Source organism: Monodelphis domestica, chromosome 8 (genome assembly GCF_027887165.1).
Source record: "Monodelphis domestica isolate mMonDom1 chromosome 8, mMonDom1.pri, whole genome shotgun sequence".
Classification (NCBI taxonomy): domain Eukaryota; kingdom Metazoa; phylum Chordata; class Mammalia; order Didelphimorphia; family Didelphidae; genus Monodelphis; species Monodelphis domestica.
In genome coordinates, this window is record NC_077234.1 from 246063790 (window position 1) to 246083502 (window position 19713).

The 19713-nt window shown below is 35.2% G+C and overlaps 1 pseudogene; it reads left to right on the forward strand.

The window, feature by feature from the left end:
* The first annotated feature begins 12477 nt into the window (after positions 1 to 12477).
* Positions 12478 to 12977, forward strand: LOC100015068 (S-phase kinase-associated protein 1-like; annotated as a pseudogene).
* Positions 12978 to 19713: the final 6736 nt, after the last annotated feature.

Consider the following 19713-nt stretch of genomic DNA (forward strand, 5'->3'; position numbering starts at 1 on the left):
TTTGTGGCTTTAGTAGATGTAATTTGGAAATTTGATATCATATAAAATCACAAAAAACAGAACACATTAGAAAAGACCTTGATTTGGGAAGGCTTGAAAGCGAAAGAAGAAAAAAAGGGTAGTAGAAATGAATAGATAGAGTCATAGAAACAATAAACATGGACTTGGACAGATTTTGAGAGATAGTTGAGGATAAAAGGACCTGGGGGTCCATGGGGTCACAAAAAGTTGGACACAACAATGACTAAACAATAACAATAGAATAAACCTAACTTTTAGCTCAGAAACAAATTTTATTTTCTAGTTTTAAAATGTTTAATTCCAAATGTCAATAAAATAGAAATACTTCAAGCACAGCTGCATGTGTAATAAAGTGTTGGCAAGCCAGAAATTACACTGTGTAATTTAAAACTCTTTTGTTTTATTTTGGAGAGGAACTGGGAGAGAAAGAACTTTTGGCAAGTGGTTCAGTTACCTCTCACAGTTGTGTAATGACTGAGGCTCATCAGGTCAATCCTAAACTCTTCTCCTTAATCCAAATTTTCAAAAAAAAAAAAATAAACAATATGAAAAACTCTCTAACATTGACATTCTCTTCATTATTTCAAATGCATTTTAACAAAATTAAACATGTTTTAAGAAAGATATTGTATACCTAGTTTTATGCAGAAAAATGGGTTCATATATGGTCTGGGATTATAAATCTATAAATGACGTAGTATAAAAAGGGGAAAATAAAATGTGGTTCCTACTTAACAAAGAAATTGCCTGAAGCTTTTATGATACACAGAACATATTACAAACAGTGGGGAAAATTCAGCAACCTTTTATGTGTATACTTTTTTCCTCTTTTTTTTATGACAATGAAAATTTCTAAACATTGGAAGTAGCAAACAAGCAGCTGTGTACAATAATTTAATAACCAACTATTACAAATATCACCATGGTTAGAGGCACAGTAGGGGCTGTGGTTGGCACAGCAGTGTCCCTAATCCCAAGCCAACATAAATTTAATGGATCCATTAGCTACACTGGGGGGGAGGGGAATTTTTGAACTGGGATAGTTCTGATTCCCACTGTTTGGGAAGTAGTAAAAGCTACTGGGATTCAAATTCATTGTTCACAGCCTAACACAAAATACACACTACTCAGATTTGCTAAGAAAATATAGAATATATGTTCTGTTACGCTCTGATAACATAGCATATCAATTGAACCAGTTCCATTTAAAATACAATGCCCCTACAAAGTCAGAAACTTAGGTAGTCATTCTGCCCTAGAGTTAAACTAATTCAATAGAAACATTTCAATGGTCTTAATAATTTCGTGATCAGGTACCTTTATTTAATTTTAGCCAACAGTGATAGCATGTATTTAAATTTCATTTAATTTAGTTATGATTAATGCCTACCTTATAGAAAATGTTCCTTCACACACTTGCATAGTTATTAGTTAATAATCTATTTTTTCAAAGTAAGAGAGGACAGGTTTTAATAACTACTTCTATATACTTTAATACAAGAGTAATGTTTCCTGTGCAAATCAAGCATAATTCTATAGACAGAGAATATTCTGTGTAAAATTGTATTTGATAGGATATTTTGAAGTTAAAATGTAGTATCAGTTCTCATTGTTGAATTCTCCAAATAAGCTGAAAAGAACATGAATTTTGCCTTTATTAACTATTGCCTCCCTTATGAATATGTTCTCTGCAATCAAAATTAATTGTCAGTGATATCATTAAGTAATGAATAATTTTGTGTGAAAAATTAAAAAGCAAAATTACTATTGCACAATAGTTATTTCAATGCCTATGAGGGAAAAACATATAAATCGGTATTTTGCAGTAGACCTTTTTTCCTGTGTTTGCCTTTCTATTGTCCATCTTCATTACTTGCTTGATTGATGGAAATTCTGCTCAATTTTTTCCTTAAGCAATATATGGAGAGTTAGTGATTTATAACATAAGATCTGAATTAAAAGTATTTCTCAAATGTTAGAGATGTGTTCAGTAAATAATTATAGTTTAACAAGGGAAAGGGTTTAAAAAAGGTAAAAGAAAACATGATATTTGAAAAAAAGAATAAGAGAGTAAAAGAACCAAGAAGGGGTTGGAAAGGAGCAACTTTTCTGTGGAAAACAACTTTTAAAAATAGGCAGAAATGACAATCCTATATAAATTAATTTACTTATTTAGTGTTATACAAAAAAAAATTTCAAAGAATTAGAAAAATTATTATAAAGTTCATCTGGAAGAACAAAGGATCAACAATATCAAATGAACTAGTGAAAAGAAAAAGGGAAAGGATGGAAATTTAGCATTACTAGATCTCAAACTATACTATAAAACAGTGATCATCAAAACTAAACTATTAGGTACTGACTTACTGGTAAACATGGCAGCAGTCTAGACAGAGGACTCTTACTCTCCTCAGTACCTACTGATATATACTACTTAGACCAAGAAAACTTAATTCATATGAACAAAGGGACTCTACAGTAGGACTCAGCATTGAAGATACATGGGATTTGGACATTTCCACACTATAAGGGGGTGAAAAACCTCCCACAAGAACAAGAGCTGATCTACCTTCCCCCACCCCACCAACAGAGCCAGAGTCAGAGCCAGCTCGTTCTAGAATCAGTGAGTGAGTGAGGGGCACCTCTAGAGTGAGTGAGGGGTGCCTGTAGGTCCTTGGCAGCTGACTAAGACCACCAAGGACCTAACCCAGAGAAGAGCAAGACCTGAGACCTCATCAGGCTAAAGAGGTCAGACCGTGGGTGCTCACAAGTTGACTATATACTTCCAGGGGAAAGTATGGGTATTTAACAAAATACACTTCAAATTATTTGTAAAGAAAAGACTGGAACTAAGTGGAAAGTTTGATATCCAAACACAAAGATCGAGAGCAAAATGAAAAGGCAAATAAGAAAGAGAGGGGAAAGGGGATAAAATTGTTTTTTTCCAAACATTCTACTTTAAGGGCTTCAATACAATCAAATTATTTATATTAATATATGGGTAAATGTTATTTGTAACTCTCAAAATAATATTCACTATTATAGTAATTAGAAGAATCATTCACAGGAAAAGATTGGGGTAATAAGTGCTATAAGATGAGATGCAAAAGAAGAAAAAGGGAGGGGGGAATCAAAGATGGCACCAAGAGATACTTGAAGAAATAAAATAAATAGGATAATCTTTATCACACAAAGACACATGGGAAGGGGAGGGGAAGAATACTCTTATAAGAAGGAGAAGAAGAGAGTGCAAATAGGTAATACTTAAACCTTACTCTCAGTGAAATCAATTCTGAGAGGGAAGAGCATCTAGATCAATTAGGGTATTGAATTCTATATTACCCTACAGGGAAAGTTAGAAGGGAAAACTAAGGGGGGGAAAGGGGGTTGAGGGGCAGAGAGTACAAAACAGGAAGGAAAGAAAAGGGGAGGGAACTTAAGAGACCCTAAAAAACAAGAAGGAGAAAAAAAGCTAGGGGGCAGAAAGGGAAACATATTAAGGGTGGGGATTAAGGGGACTGAATAAAAGCAAACCACTGGTTTAAAAGGATATAGCAAAAGAAGAAAGGACAGAAGTAGGAGAGGATATCAAAATAATGGGGAATACAGAAGTGGCAATCATAACTGAATGTGAATGGGATGAACTCACCCATAAAACAAACAAAAAAAAATAGGAGAGTGGAATAAAAACTAAAATCCTACCATGTGCTGTCTAAAAGGAACACATTTGAGACATGTAGACACTCACTAGATTAGAATAAAGGTTGGAGTAAAAACCTATTGGGCCTCATCTGATAGAAAGAAGGAAGGAGTTGCAATCATGATATCTGACAAAGCCAAGTAAAAATAGATCTGATTAAAAGGGATGGGGAAGGTAAATATATTCTGATAAAAGGGAGTATAGACAATGAGGAAATATCAGTCATCAACATGTGTTCACCAAATGGTATAGCATCCAGATTTCTAAATTAGAAAATAGTGGAGTTGAAGGAGGAAATAGTTAGTAAAACTATACTAAGAGGAGACCTAAAATTGTCACTCTCAAATTTAGATGAATCAAATCAAAAACTAAATAAGAAAGAAATAAGAGATGTGAGTGAAATCTTAGAAAAATTAGAGTTAATAGATATATGGAGAAAAATATATAGGGACAAAAAATAATACACTTTTGTTTCAGCAGCACATGGAACATTTACAAAGATTGACCATGTTCTAGGGTATAAAAATATGGCAAACAACTGAAGAAAAACAGAAATAATAAATGCAACCTTTTCTGGTCATAATTCAATAAAATGATAATCACTAAGTGTACATGGAGAGGCAAATCAAAAATTAATTGAAAATTAAATAATATGATTCTCCAAAATCGTTTAGAGAACAAATCAGAGAAACAATTAAAATTTCACTGAAGAAAATGACAATGATAAAACATCCTTTCAAAATCTATGGGATGCAGGCAAAGCTGTATTCAGGGGGAAATTTATATCCTGGAATTGAAATATTAACAAATTAGGAAGGGTAGAGGTCAGTGAATTGAACATGCAAATCAAAAAACTTGAAAGCGAACAAATCAAAAATCCCCAGAAGAAAACTAAATTAGAGATCCTAAAAATTAAGGGAGAATTTAATAAAATTGAAAGTGAAAGAATTGTTTAAATAACAAAAAAGACTAGAAGCTGTTTGTTATTTTGAAAAAAACAAACAAAATAGATGAAAAGGGAGACCTCACCTCCAATGAAGAGGAAATTAAGGCAATCATTAAAAATTATCATGTCCTATTATATGGCAACAAATATGGCAATACAAGTGGTATGGATCAATATTTACAACAATATAAATTGCCTAGATTAACAGAGAAGAAATATGATTCTTCAATAATCCCATATCAGAAAAAGAAATTGAACAAGCCATTAAAGAACTCACTAAGAAAAAATCACCATGGCCTGATGGATTCACAAGTGAATTCTATCAAACATTTAAAGAACAACTAATTCCAATATTATACAAACTATTTGAAATGATAAGCAAAGAAGGAATTCTACCAAATTCCTTTCATGACACAAATATGGTACTGATTCCAAAGTCAGGCAGATCAAAACAGAGAAAGAAAACTATAGACCAATCTCCTTAATGAACATAGATGTAAAAATCTTAAATAGAATACTAACAAAAAGACTCCAGAAGTCATCACGAGGGTTATTCATTTTGATCAAGTGGGATTTATACCAGAAATGCAAGGATGGTTCAATATTAGGAAAACGATCCACATAATTGGCCATATCAAAAAGCAAAACAACAAATATAACATGATTATCTCAAAAGACACAGAAAAAAGCCTTTGACAAAATACAACACTCATTCCTATTGAAAATATTAGAATGTATAGGAATAGAACATCCTATAGAACATTATTTAGATAAATTATTTATCTAAAACCATCAACCAATATCATCTGCAATTGGGATAAACTAGATGCATTCCCAATAAGATCAGGAGTGAAACAAGGATTCCCATTATCACCTCTATTATTTAACATTGTACTAGTAACCCTAGCAGTAGCAATTAGAGAAGAAAAAGAAATTGAAGGTATTAAAGTAGGCAATGAGGAGACCAAGCCATGACTCTTTGCAGATGATATGATGGTCTGTTTAAAGAATCCTAGAGAATTTACTAAAAAGCTAGTGGAAATACTCAACAACTTTAGCAAAGTGGCACAATACAAAATAAACCCACAAAAGTCATCAGCATTTCTATAAGTCTCCAACACATCTCAGCAGCGAGAATTAGAAAGACAAATTACATTTAAAATCACCCTAGACAATATAAAATACTTAGGAATCTATCTGCTGAGACAAAAACAGGAATTATATGAACACAACTATAAAACATTTTCCACACAATTAAAACTAGTTCTCAACAATTGGAAAAACATTAACTGCTCATGGGTAGGATGAGCCACTATAATAAAAATGACCCTCCTACTCGAATTTATTTACCTATTTAGTGCTATACCCATGGAAGTACAAAAAAACCTTTTTACTGAATTAGAAAAAAAAACATGAATTCATTTGGAAGAACAAAAGATCAAGGATATCTAGGGAAATACTGGGAAAAAAATGTGAAGGAAGGTGTCCTTGCAGTACCAGATCTCAAACTATACTATAAAGCTATGGTCATGAAAACAATTTGATACTGACTAAGAGACAGAAAGGAGGATCAGTGGAACAGACATGGGGTAACTGACCTGACCAAGACAGTCTATGATAAGTCCAAAGATCCCAGCTTTGGGGGCTCAAATCCACTATTTGATAAAAACTGCTGGGAATATTGGAAGACACTGTGTGAGAGATTAGGTTTGGATCAACATCTCACACCCTACACCAAGATAAACTCAGAATTGGTGAATGACTTGAATATAAAGAAGGAAACTATAAGTAAATTAGGTGAACACAGAATAGTATACATGTCAGATATTTGGGAATGGGAAGATTTTAAAACCAAGCAAGAGTTAGAAAAAAATCACAAAATGTAAAATCAATAATTTTGATTACATCAAATTAAAAGTTTTTGTACAAACAAAATTAAAAAAATTAGAAGGGAAGTAACAAATTGGGAAACAATCTTCATAACCAAAACCTCTGACAAAGGTCTAATTACTCAAATTTATAAAGAGCTAAATCAATTATACAAAAAATCAAGCCATTCTCCAATTGATAAATGGACAAGGGACATGAATAGGCAACTTTCAGTTAAAGAAATCCAAACCATTAGTAAGCACATGAAAAAATGGTCTAAATCTCTTATAATCAGAGAGATGCAAATAATAAACAACTCTGAGGTATCACCTCACACCTAGTAGATTGGCTAACATGACAGCAATGGAATATAAAGAATGCTGGAGGGGATGTGGCAAAGTGGGGACATTAATTCATTGCTGGTGGAGTTGTGAATTGATCCAACCATTCTGGAGGGCAATTTGGAACTATGCCCAAACGGCGCTAAAAGACTGTCTGCCCTTTGATCCAGCCATAGCACTGCTGGGCCTGTACCCCAAAGAGATAATAAGGAAAAAGACTTGTACAAGAATATTCATAGCTGCAATCTTTGTGGTGGCAAAAATTGGAAAATGAGGGGATGCCCTTCATTTGGGGAATGGCTTGTGGTATATGTTGGTGATGGAATACTATTGTGCTAAAAGGAATAATAAATGGAGGAATTCCACGGAGACTGGAATGACCTCCAGGAAGTGATGCAGAGCAAAAGGAGCAGAGCCAGGAGAACATTGTACACAGAGACTGATATACTGTGGTACAATCGAATGTAATGGAGTTCTCCATTAGTGGCAATGCAGTGATCCTGAACAACCCGGAAGGTTCTATGAGAAAGAACACTATCCACATTCAGAGGAAAAACTGTGGAAGTAGAAACACCAAAGAAAAACAGTTGCTTGATTACATGGGTCGAGAGGGATAAATGATAATCCTACTGCAAACATGGAGATGAAGGACACATGTAATACCCAGTGGAATTGCACATCAGCTACAGGAAGGGTAGGGATAGGAAAGGTAGGGATAGAATATGATTCTTGTAGCCAAGGAATATTGTTCTAAATGGACTAAATAAAATTAAAAATAAAACTATATGGTACTGGCTTAGAGATAGAAGGATAGATCAATGGAAGAGGCTTGGGGTAAATGACAGTAGCAAAATAGTGTTTGATAAACCCCAAATCCCAGTTTTGGGGACAAGAGCCCACTATTTAACAAAAACTGCTGGGAGAATTCGAAAACAGTATGGGAGAAATTAGGACTAGATTAAAATCTTCCACCCTATGCCATGATCAATTCAGAATGGGTAAATGACTTAAGTATAAAGAGGTAAATCATAAACAAATTAGGTAAACATAGAATCTTGTATCTATCAGATCTATGGGAAAGGAAAGAATTTAAGACCAAGAAGGATATAGAGATTACTAAAAATGTAAAAGGAATAATTTTGATTATGTTAAATTAAAAAGTTCTATACAAACAATGGTTATGTTAAATTTAAAAGTTTCTGTTCAAACCAAACCAATGCAACCAAAATTAGAAAGGAAGCAACAAATTGGGGGAAAAATTATAACCAAAACCTCTGACAAATGTTTAATTTTCAAACTTATAAGGAGCTAAGTCAATTTTACAAAAAATCAAGTCATTCCCCAATTGACAAGTGGTCAAGGGACATGAATAGGCAGTTTTCAGATAAAGAAACCAAAACTATTAATAAGCACATGAAAAAGTGTTCTAAATCTCTTATAATCAGAGAGATGCAAATCAAAACAACTCTGAGGTATCACCTCACACCTAGCAGATTGGCTAACATAACAGCAAAGGAAAGTAATGAATGCTGGAGGGGATGTGGCAAAATAGGGACATTAATTCATTGCTGGTGGAGTTGTGAACTGATCCAACCATTCTGGAAGGTAATTTGGAATTATGTGCAAAGGGCTTTAAAAGAATGCATATCCTTTGATCCAGCAATACCACTGCTGAGTTTGTACCTCAAAGAGATAATAAAGAAAAATACTTGTACAAAAATATTTATAGCCTCGCTCTTTGTGGTGGCAAAAATTGGAAAATTAAGGTGTATCTCTAAATTGGGGAATGGCTGAATAAATTGTGGTATCTGATGGTGAGAAAATGATGTTGTACTATAAGCATTGATGATCTGGAGACTTTCTATATGAACTGGGAGAACCTCAATGAACTAATGCTACTGCAGTAACGTGTCTGTCTCCTCTTAGTATTCTTCCTCTTCCTCTTTCCCTGTCTCTCTCTCTCCTGCTTTGTCTTTTATTCCATATCCCTTTGCCTTTCTCACTCTCTGTCTCTCTCTGTCTCACACCAAAGTAGCATTAGAATTTGTGGGGACAGGGTTCGGGGAGACAGAACTGTTTATTTTCTAATCACCAAAGCATATGACTAATTTTTTGGTTGTCTCAAATTTCTGGCTACTGGAAAAAAAAAATTTAATCTTGACTAACTCAACTTGGTCCATAATTTGTTTGTTTTTAACAATGAGCTAACATTATATGAACATAAATGCAAAGGTAAGTGAAACATTGATGATAGAGATATATAGCAAGACAGAATAGATAGATGATAGTTAGATAGAAAAACAATTGAGCAAATAAGACTCATTTTTATATAATGCTTTTCAATATATGGAGTACTTTAGTCTTCCAAACTCTGAGACACATACTTCAAAGTATCAAAATAATTATGATTTCATAACTGTATGTCTTCCTCCCACCATGCAATTTGCTAACTCCTTCTATACCTTATGTAAGACAAGTTGATGAGATGTTGCAGGCAATAAAATTGTCACCTGATGGTTAAACTTCTGTTCCTGAAAACTAAAAAAAGATATAAATAGTTCCTGTTTGGTAGTTTATTTTCCTATTTTCCTCTTGGATTAACTAACCATGGCATAAACAAAGGAATGGGACAATCAATGAGAATTTTTTTTTCAAAATTGTTAGTGTTGTTATGGCAAATATTCTATAATCACTAGCTTCACAGTTCCATAATCAATATTGTAGCAGTTTTCAAAGTTTTCACATGTTTAGGTTTTGTTTATTTTTGTTAATTCCTACTCGACAACTTCATTCCAATTTGTAGTCAAAGTTGCAAAATTGACAAGTGAAATGTTATAAAACTTCATTTAAAAGACATTCCATATGTAAACTGAGACATCAATCCACTGTTTTAATCAAATCCATCATGTCTAGAATGCTCTAGTCCAGAGAAAACTAGTGTTCACAAATGTCACTTTATATTCAATTGTGAATTTCCAAAACTTAAAATCATTCTGGAACAAAAACTCTATTGAATCTAGAAATTAAATTTAAAAATTGAGATTTTAAAGTTAATAAAATTTCACAACAATTTGAAAAATAAAAATATGAAAAATTAGGAGTAAAACATGTGAAAAGCATTATGTAATAGAAAAAGCCCCATTCTTAGTCTAAGCAACCTAGATTTGAGTCCTAATTCCAACAATTTTGGAGTGAGTAACTTTTGTGGGTTCATTTTTTCATCTGTAATCTGATGTCATTCAGCGGCAAAGTCTGTCCAAAATCATCATAGATCTCTTAAATGAAAAAAATCAAATGACTTTTTTGTGTTCTTCATTCTGTTTGTTATTCAGGTTCTACTTTTGGCATCTCACTTTTACTAATCTCTCATTACATTTCCTTCCAGTTATCTTCCTAGAAATCTCCTGTTTTGTTATTCATGACACTATATTTCTGTGCCACATCTACTGTGCTCCCTAGTGCCAACAGGAAAATATAATTCTGTTTGGGATCTGTTGTGTTTGAGAATCCTATGATATACACAAGTTGAAATATCTAGTAAGAAGTTGGTTATGAAGATCAAGGCTCAGAAGGGAAATTTTAAACATTAATGTACTATGTAAATGTATGTCTATTATTTTATTAATCTCATTATTATTTCAAGTCCAATTGTTTCTCAACACAAAAACTAATTCTTAAAACTGCCTTCTGTACTGACATGTATCGAACAACCAGTGGGAAAAAGTATTTCTCTCTCTAAATCTATTTTTCTCATGTTTTAATACTACATTAACAATATATTAATGTTATTTTCCAGAAAACTAATCTCAATGGACAATAAAGAATTATAATATTTATAAATGAAGTTAATTACTTTTATTCAGTATTCTATGTTCATAATCCCATATTGTGAAAAGTAGTGTGGTATGGTAGAAAACCATGCAAATAATATAAAGACTCAAGTTTTAATTTTATCTTTGCCACTTATCAGCTGTATGTTTGTAGGATTAGGCTAAATGATTTATATGGTCCCTTTCAGCTCTGGTAAACTCTGAATATATGTTTTTCATATCCATAGCTTGGCCATTTTGGTCCTGTCATTCTTTCAGAGTTTGAATCACTTCATTAACTACTTTTGACTGATGGATGGTTCCATTTGCAAAATCATTTAATTTTTTAAAAATTTCTTGTTTTCCTTTTCCTATGGTAATATGCACCAGACTTCCTTAATTATCTTTAATCAATATTTGGTTCAGAGACCCTGTTAGACAGAACTTTAATGGCAAATTCAAAGATATTTACAAGAAAACTTTAAGCAAGATATGGAACAAACTTCTTCCTATATTTCCAATGAAAATAGTCTCAAATTAAAGGCATGAAGCATTCAAGATAGACATAAAGGGCTTTCTTTCTGTGAAGGTCATCACATATTTTAAATGGTCTATAGGTAACAGGATACAACTGAGGAAGAAAAACATGGAGGCGCTCCTAAGATAGAACATATTTTCCACTTCTTGTATTTTACATATATTCACAAATACAGTCAAGTAACCTTTTCTCCTTGCCTCTATAAACTCCCTACTTTTGGACTATTCTTACCCTTGCTAATAAACAAGATCACACAAGAAACTGTTCTGAAGTCATTTTGTCAAGTAATGCTTCTTCCTCCCTTTTCAAATAATTTCCATACTCCATGTTTGATCCTTTAGTTTCCAAATATCATTGTAGTTGGCATGTCACCTACCAATCTCCTCATGTAGACATCTATATAGTAAAGGTCAATTATTATCATACTGCTTTTTTAGTTTATATGAAGGGAAGGAGAAAGAGAAATCATATAACTCCATTCTTAACACGAGAAACCCCATATTATATAAAATCTTCCATTTCATCCAAAGTCAATAAAGATGTGCTCCAATTTTTCTTTCTCATTTAAAAGTATTTCATCCTTATCTATACCATTGAGCTAATAAAATAGACATTCTAGGTTTATGCTAAAATTCTAGAGTGAGGTTATAATGCAAAAGCAACACACTTGTAAGATTTTTAAAAGGAAAGTATTCTTCTTGACTCCTTTTAAGATTCTAGAGTAGGGGTGATTGGAGCATTATTTTCTTAAAGTAAAAAGACTCTTAAAATCATTATTCATGTTTCTGTTACTTTTAATAAAATTATTAATTAATGTATGATCAAAATGTGGTCCTTTAACCAAAGAATGTGTATTGAAGATTTTATAAGCACAACTTCTCTAAGGCTCCATTGATTTTCTCTTTAAGTGGCATCCTCCAAATAGGTAACCATGGTAATTGCACCCAAATTCCTTGATTATTTTGAATTTGTATCCCCAGTATAATACAGTGCCTTGCAAAAGTAATCAAATAAATGTAGTTTTAGATGAATTGAAATGTATTGAATAAGAAAAAAAAATTTAAAGAGTCATCAATGTGCATAATAAATATTTTATTATTTCTCAATTCTGGGACAAAAGACGTTTTAAAAAATATTAAGAGTAGTAATCTTGGTGCTTCACCTTGCCTCAGGGCCTCTCCTCCCTTGTCACCTGCCCCTGTGCCCATATTGCCTTCTTGGCTCTGCCAGGTTTTCCACCGTGGTCCCCAGGGATCCGGATCCATGCCTTCAATTAATTTGCAAAGCTCTGATGGAGAGATATTTGAAGTTGATGTTGAAATTGCAAAACAGTCTGTAACTGTCAAGACCATGTTGGAAGATTTAGGATTGGATGATGACGGGGAATATTATCCAGTTCCTTTACCAAATATTAATGCAGCAATGTTAAAAAAAGGTAATTTAGTGTTGTACTCACAACAAGGATGATCCTCCTCCTGAGGATGATGAAAACAAAGAGTAGCAAACAGTTGATATTCCTGTTTGGGACCAAGAATTTCTGAAAGTTGACCAAAGAACCCTTTTTGACCTTATTCTGGCAGCAAACTATTTAGACATTAAAGGTTTGCTTGATTTCACATGCAAGACTGTGGCAAATATGATCAAGGGGAAAACTCCAGAAGAGATCCGCAAAACATTAAATATCAAGAATGACTTTACTGAAGAGGAAGAAGGCCAGGTACACAAAAGGAACCAAGGGTGTAAAGAAGAGTGAAGTTTTGTGCCTGTTGACACTATAACACTGTAAGGATTATTCCAAATAACTAGCTACAATGCTCTGTTTATAATTGTTATTATTAGACAAATGCAGGAGCAAAATCCATTGTATTAGCAGGATATAGATCATTTCCATTGTATGTCTATTGTTTTTTGAGACCAGAGTCTAATCCTATGGCTGTTAAACCAAGTATAGTCAAAAGTCTTTTTACTTTGATATGAATAAAACTGAAACTGTGGGTTCTGTATGGAAAGTGGCACTTTTGGCTTTCTTTTTATCATTTTGAGCACAATAGTATTCCATCACCAACATATACCACAGTTTGTTCAGCCATTCCCCAATTGATGGGCATCCCCTCATTTTCCAGTTTTGGGCCACCACAAAGAGCGCAGCTATGAATATTTTTGTACAAGTCTTTGTGTCCATTATCTCTTTGGGGTACAGACCCAGCAGTGCTATGGCTGGGTCAAAGGGTAGATATTCTTTTGTCGCCCTTTGGGCATAGTTCCAAATTGCCCTCCAGAATGGTTGAATCAGTTCACAGCTCCACCAGCAATGAATTAATGTCCCTACTTTGCCACATCCCCTCCAGCATTCATTACTTTCCTTTGCTGTTATGTTAGCCAATCTGCTAGGTGTGAGGTGATACCTCAGAGTTGTTTTGATTTGCATCTCTCTGATTATAAGAGATGTAGAACACTTCTTCATGTGCTTGTTAATAGTTTTGATTTCTTTATCTGAGAACTGCCTATCCATTTCCCTTGCCCATTTATCAATTGGAGAATGGCTTGATTTTTTGTACAATTGATTTAGCTCATTATAAATATGAGTAATTAAACCTTTGTCAGAGGTTTCTATGAAGATTTTTTCCCAATTTGTTGTTTCCCTTCTGATTTTAGTTATATTGGTTTTGTTTGTACAAAAGCTTTTTAGTTTGATGTAGTCAAAATTATTTATTTTACATTTTGTGATTCTTTCTATATCTTGCTTGGTTTTAAAGCCTTTCCCCTCCCAAAGGTCTGACATGTATACTATTCTGTGTTTACCCAATTTACTTATGGTTTCCTTCTTTATGTTTAAGTCACTCACCCATTTTGAATTTATCTTGGTGTAGGGTGTGAGGTGTTGATCTATTCCTAGTCTCTCCAACACTGTCTTCCAATTTTCCCAGCAGTTTTTATCGAATAGTGGATTTTTGTCCCAAAAGCTGGGATCTTTGGGTTTATCGTATACTGTCTTGCTGAGGTCGTTTTCCCCCAGTCTATTCCACTGATCTTCCTTTCTGTTTCTTAGCCAGTACCAAATTGTTTTGATGACTGCTGCTTTGTAATATAGTTTTAGGTCAGGGACTGCAAGGCCCCCATCATATGTGTTTTTTTTCATTATTTCCCTGGATATCCTTGATCTTTTGTTCTTCCAAATGAACTTTGTTATGGTTTTTTCTAAATCAGTGAAGAAGTATTTTGGTAGTTCAATGGGTATGGCACTAAATAGATAAATAAGTTTGGGTAGGATGGTCATTTTTATTATATTGGCTCGTCCTATCCATGAGCAGTTAATGTTTTTCCAATTGTTCAAGTCTAATTTTAGTTGTGTGGCGAGTGTTTTGTAGTTGTGTTCATATAGTTCCTGTGTTTGTCTTGGGAGATAGATTCCTAGGTATTTTATTTTGTCTAAGGTGATTTTGAATGGGATTTCTCTTTCTAGTTCTTGCTGCTGAGCTGTGTTGGAGATATATAGAAAAGCTGATGATTTATGTGGGTTTATTTTGTATCCTGCAACTTTGCTAAAGTTGTTGATTATTTCAATTAGCTTTTTGGTTGAATCTCTAGGATTCTTTAAGTAGACCATCATGTCATCCGCAAAGAGTGATAACTTGGTCTCCTCCTTGCCTATTCTGATGCCTTCAATTTCTTTATCTTCTCTAATTGCTACTGCTAGTGTTTCTAGTACAATGTCAAATAGTAGAGGTGATAATGGGCATCCTTGTTTCACTCCTGATCTTATTGGGAATGCATCTAGTTTATCCCCATTGCAGATGATATTAGCTGTTGGTTTTAGATATATACTGTTTATTATTTTTAGGAATGACCCTTCTATTCCTATGCTTTCTAGTGTTTTTAATAGGAATGGGTGTTGTATTTTATCAAAGGCTTTTTCTGCATCTATTGAGATAATCATGTGGTTCTTGCTAGTTTGCTTGTTGATGTGGTCAATTATGTGGATGGTTTTCCTAATGTTGAACCAGCCCTGCATCCCTGGTATGAATCCTACTTGATCATGGTGAATGATCCTTCTGATCACTTGCTGGAGTCTTTTTGCTAGTATCCTATTTAAAATTTTTGCATCTATATTCATTAGGGAGATTGGTCTATAGTTTTCTTTCTCTGTTTTTGACCTGCCTGGTTTTGGAATCAGTACCATGTTTGTGTCGTAAAAGGAGTTTGGTAGAACTCCCTCTTTGCTTATTATGTCAAATAGTTTGTATAGTATTGGGGTTAACTGTTCTCTGAATGTTTGATAGAATTCACAGGTGAATCCATCAGGCCCTGGGGATTTTTTCTTAGGAAGTTCTTTGATGGCTTGATGGATTTCAATTTCTGATATGGGATTATTTAAGAATTCTATTTCCTCTTCTGTTAGTCTAGGCAGTTTGTATTTTTGTATATATTCATCCATTTATCCTAAATTGGTGTATTTATTGCCATATAATTGGGCAAAGTAATTTCTAATGATTGCCTTAATTTCCTCCTCATTGGAGGTGCTGTCCCCCTTTTCATCTTTAATGCTGTGAATTTGCTTTTCTTCCTTCCTTTTTTTAAGTAGATTGGCCAGTACTTTGTCTATTTTGTTTGTTTTTTCAAAGTACCAGCTTCTTGTCTTATTTATTAAATCAATAGTTCTATCACTTTCGATTTTATTAATTTCTCCCTTAATTTTTAGGATTTCTAATTTGGTTTTCTGCTGGGGGTTTTTAATTTGATCGCTTTCGAGTTTTTTCAATTGCATTTCCAATTGATTGATCTCTGCTCTCCCTTGTTTGTTAATATGAGCTTTCAGGGATATGAATTTGCCTCTAATTACCGCTTTGGCTGCATCCCAAAAGGTTTGAAAGGATGTTTCGCCATTGTCATTTTCCTTGATGAAATTATTAATTGTTTCTATGATTTCTTCTTTAGCTAAACGGTTTTGGAGTATCATATTGTTTAATTTCCAATTGGTTTTAGATTTGGTTTTCCATGTACCATTACTAATCATTATTTTTATTGCCTTGTGATCTGAGAAGGCTGCATTCATTATTTCTGCTTTTTTGCATTTGTGTGCTATGTTTCTGTGACCTAATGTATGGTCAATTTTTGTGAATGTGCCATGTGGTGCTGAGAAGAAGGTGTATTCCTTTTTATCCCTATTTATTTTTCTCCATATGTCTATTAATTCTAATTTTTCTAAGATTTCATTCACTTCTTTTACCTCTTTCTTATTTATTTTTTGATTTGATTTATCTAAATTTGATAATGGTTGGTTTAAGTCTCCCACTAGTATGGTTTTATTGTCTATTTCTTCCTTCAATTCTCCTAGTTTCTCCATTAGAAATTTGGGTGCTATATTATTTGGTGCATACATGTTGATTAATGATATTTCCTCATTGTCTAGAGTCCCTTTTAACAAAATATAATTACCTTCCCTATCCCTTTTGATCAGGTCTATTTTTGCATTGGCTTTATCAGATATCATGATTACCACTCCTGCCTTCTTTCTATCAGTTGAGGCCCAGAAGGTCTTACTCCATCCTTTAATTCTGACCTTGTGGGTGTCAACCCGCCTCATGTGTGTTTCTTGAAGACAACATATGGTAGGGTTTTGGATTCTAATCCATTCAGCTATCCGTCTACGTTTTATGGGTGAGTTCATCCCATTCACGTTCAAAGTTATGATTGTCATTTGTGGACTCCCTGGCATTTTGATTGCCTTCCCTAATTCTAACCTTTTCTTCTTCGGCTCTACCTTTTAGTCCAGTGATTTACTTTGAATCAGTCCCCCTTGTCCCCTCCCTTGATGTTTCCCTTTTTAGTCCCTCCCTTTTTGTTCCCTCCCCCTCCCCCCTCTCTTTCCCTCCCTTTTTGTTCTCCCTCTCCCCCTCCCCCCCTTGGTTTTCCCTTCTCCTTACCCTTGTTGGGTAAGATAGAATTCAAGATCCCAATGGATCTGGATGTTTTTCCCTCTCAGAGTTGATTTCCCTGAGATTGAGGTTTAAGTAAACCCCCCCCCCTCTCTTCCTCTCCTTCTTATAGGAGTTTTCTTCCCCTCCCCTTCCCCTGTGAATCTTTGTGTGAGAACCATTATTCTATTTGGTCTTTCTTTACCCCCTATTTATACATTACATTTTCCCCACATATTAGTATACATGAGTTGATATAAATGTAGTCCTTATAGAAGAGAGTTTGAGTAAAAGAAGATAACATTTTTCCCCTTTCCTTAATATTTACCTTTTCAGGTATTCCTTGCTCTTTGATTTTCGGTATCAAACTTTCCACAGAGCTCTGGTCTTTTCTTTGCAAAAAGTTGGAAGTCTTCTATTTTGTTGAATGCCCATACTTTCCCTTGGAAGTATATAGTCAGTTTTGCTGGGTAGCTGATTCTTGGTTGGAGACCCAGCTCTCTTGCCTTTCTGAAGATCATGTTCCATGCCTTACGATCATTCAGCGTAGAACTTGCAAGGTCTTGTGTGACCCTGATTGGCATTCCTTTATATCTAAATTGTCTTTTTCTGGCTTCCTGTAGGATTTTTTCTTTTGTTTGATAGCTTTGGAATTTGGCAATTACATTCCTGGGAGTTGTCTTTTGGGGGTTTAGTGTAGAAGGTGTTCTGTGAGCTCTGTCAGTGGCTGTATTGCCCCCTTGTTCTAGAATCTCTGGGCAATTTTCTTTGATTATATCTTGTATCACCATGTCCAGTTTGGTGTTTATTTCTGGCTTTTCTGGGAGTCCAATTATTCTTAAATTTTCTCTTCTCCCCCTGTTTTCCAGATCTATCACCTTGTCGGTGAGATATTTTATGTTCTCTTCTAATTTCTTGGTGTTTTGGCTTTGCTTTATTAGTTCTTGCTTTAAAGCCTGGTTTTCTTTTACACTTTGGTCAAACTGGTTTTGTAGATGCGTGAATTTCTTTTGCATCATTTCCCACTTTTCCTCCCAGAGGGCTTCCATCTTTTTGGTCCTTTCTGATTCAAATCCTTCATGGGTTTGTGGAGAGTTTCTATTTTCTTTGGAAGGTTTTGGAGAATTTTCTTGTATATCTTCTTCTATCTGTTCTGTATTTTGTATTTTGGCTCCATAGAATGTGTCCAAAGTCGCCCCTTTCTTCTTATTTTTCTTGGTATTTTGGGGCTTCTGTGCTTCTGTGGAGTTTGTCATCTCTGAACGTGGAGGATTGGCTTTTCTTGTCTTTGTCTGGTGATCAGAGGCTTTAGTCCTGGGCAGATGTTGGTTCTATGAGCATTCCCTGGGTTAAACTGAATATGCCTCACTGGAACTGGAATGGAAGGGTCGGACCACGAGGCCACACTCTCCCCCTGGCTCGATTTCCGGAAGTTGCCTTCAGAATCCCTGGCCGTGAGGCTGTTTCGTCGGCCTGCGGGGGGATGGGCTGCCGCTTCCCCAAGCTCTGAGAGCACAGACTTTCACTGAGACTTGGATAGCAGGATCCAGCCCGTGAGGCTGTCTTGCCCGCCCTGAGGGTTGCTGTTGTTTTGACCAGCTCTCTGCAGCGGAGGCCCCAGGCAGTAACTTTCACCCGGACCGACAGGCTCTTTGCAGCGGAAGCCCCAGGCAGTAACTTTCACCCGGACTGGGACTTGGGTAGAAGACCCTGAGGGTTGTTGTTCCTCAGACCCTGCTCTCTGAGCCTGGCGCGGCTGCCGCTTCCGGGAGCCTTGGACTCTGCGCTCCTACCCCTGAGGTCCGAGTGATCTCGGGTTCTGGCTTTTAAGGGGAGCCGTACCTTTTGAACCGGGTCCAGGTCCAGGAGGAGGGTTCTCAGGGTCTGTGCTGTTGATCGTTTTGAATTTCGGCGCCTTAGGAGCTTCTAGTTTGAGATCGGTCGGGAAGGGTTTTCCGGAGATCTGAACTTCAGCTTTCTCTAAGCCGCCATCTTAACCGGAAGTCCTCTTTTTATCATTTTGTAAAGCAATTTGGTCCAGTTATTGTCCAGTTTTAATCTTCAGTTTTCTTGCTATCTGACTTCCCCTTTAAGAAACATTGGCATTGTAAATAAAATGACTTGCAAAAGTTTTCCACAATAGAAAAAATATTAAAAAGAATAGACACAATAACTGTATACATTGGCACTCTGAATATTTGCTATATCTATAATAATGCCTATAATAATGAGGGCAGGGTCAAGATGGCGGCACAAAGGCAACAAACATTCAGACCTCTGAAGATCCTTTCTTACCACTTACAAACTAAATGCTCCTAGGGGACTGAAAATCAAACCTAAAAACAAGAGAGAGCCAAGGAACCCTCCTGCTTGATCCATCTTAAAAGGTACACCCCCAAAGTCAGAATTCAAGAACACTCTGGTTTAAGGGGAAGGAAGAAGGAAGGTTCTGGGACCCCTCCCCCAAATAGAGTACTAAACCCCTGGTGGCAGCTGGAACCTCTGGACTGGAAAAGGCGCCAGTCTGGAGGGAGTAACTTTTGGCAAAGCTGTGCCAGGCTCAGAGCGTCCAAC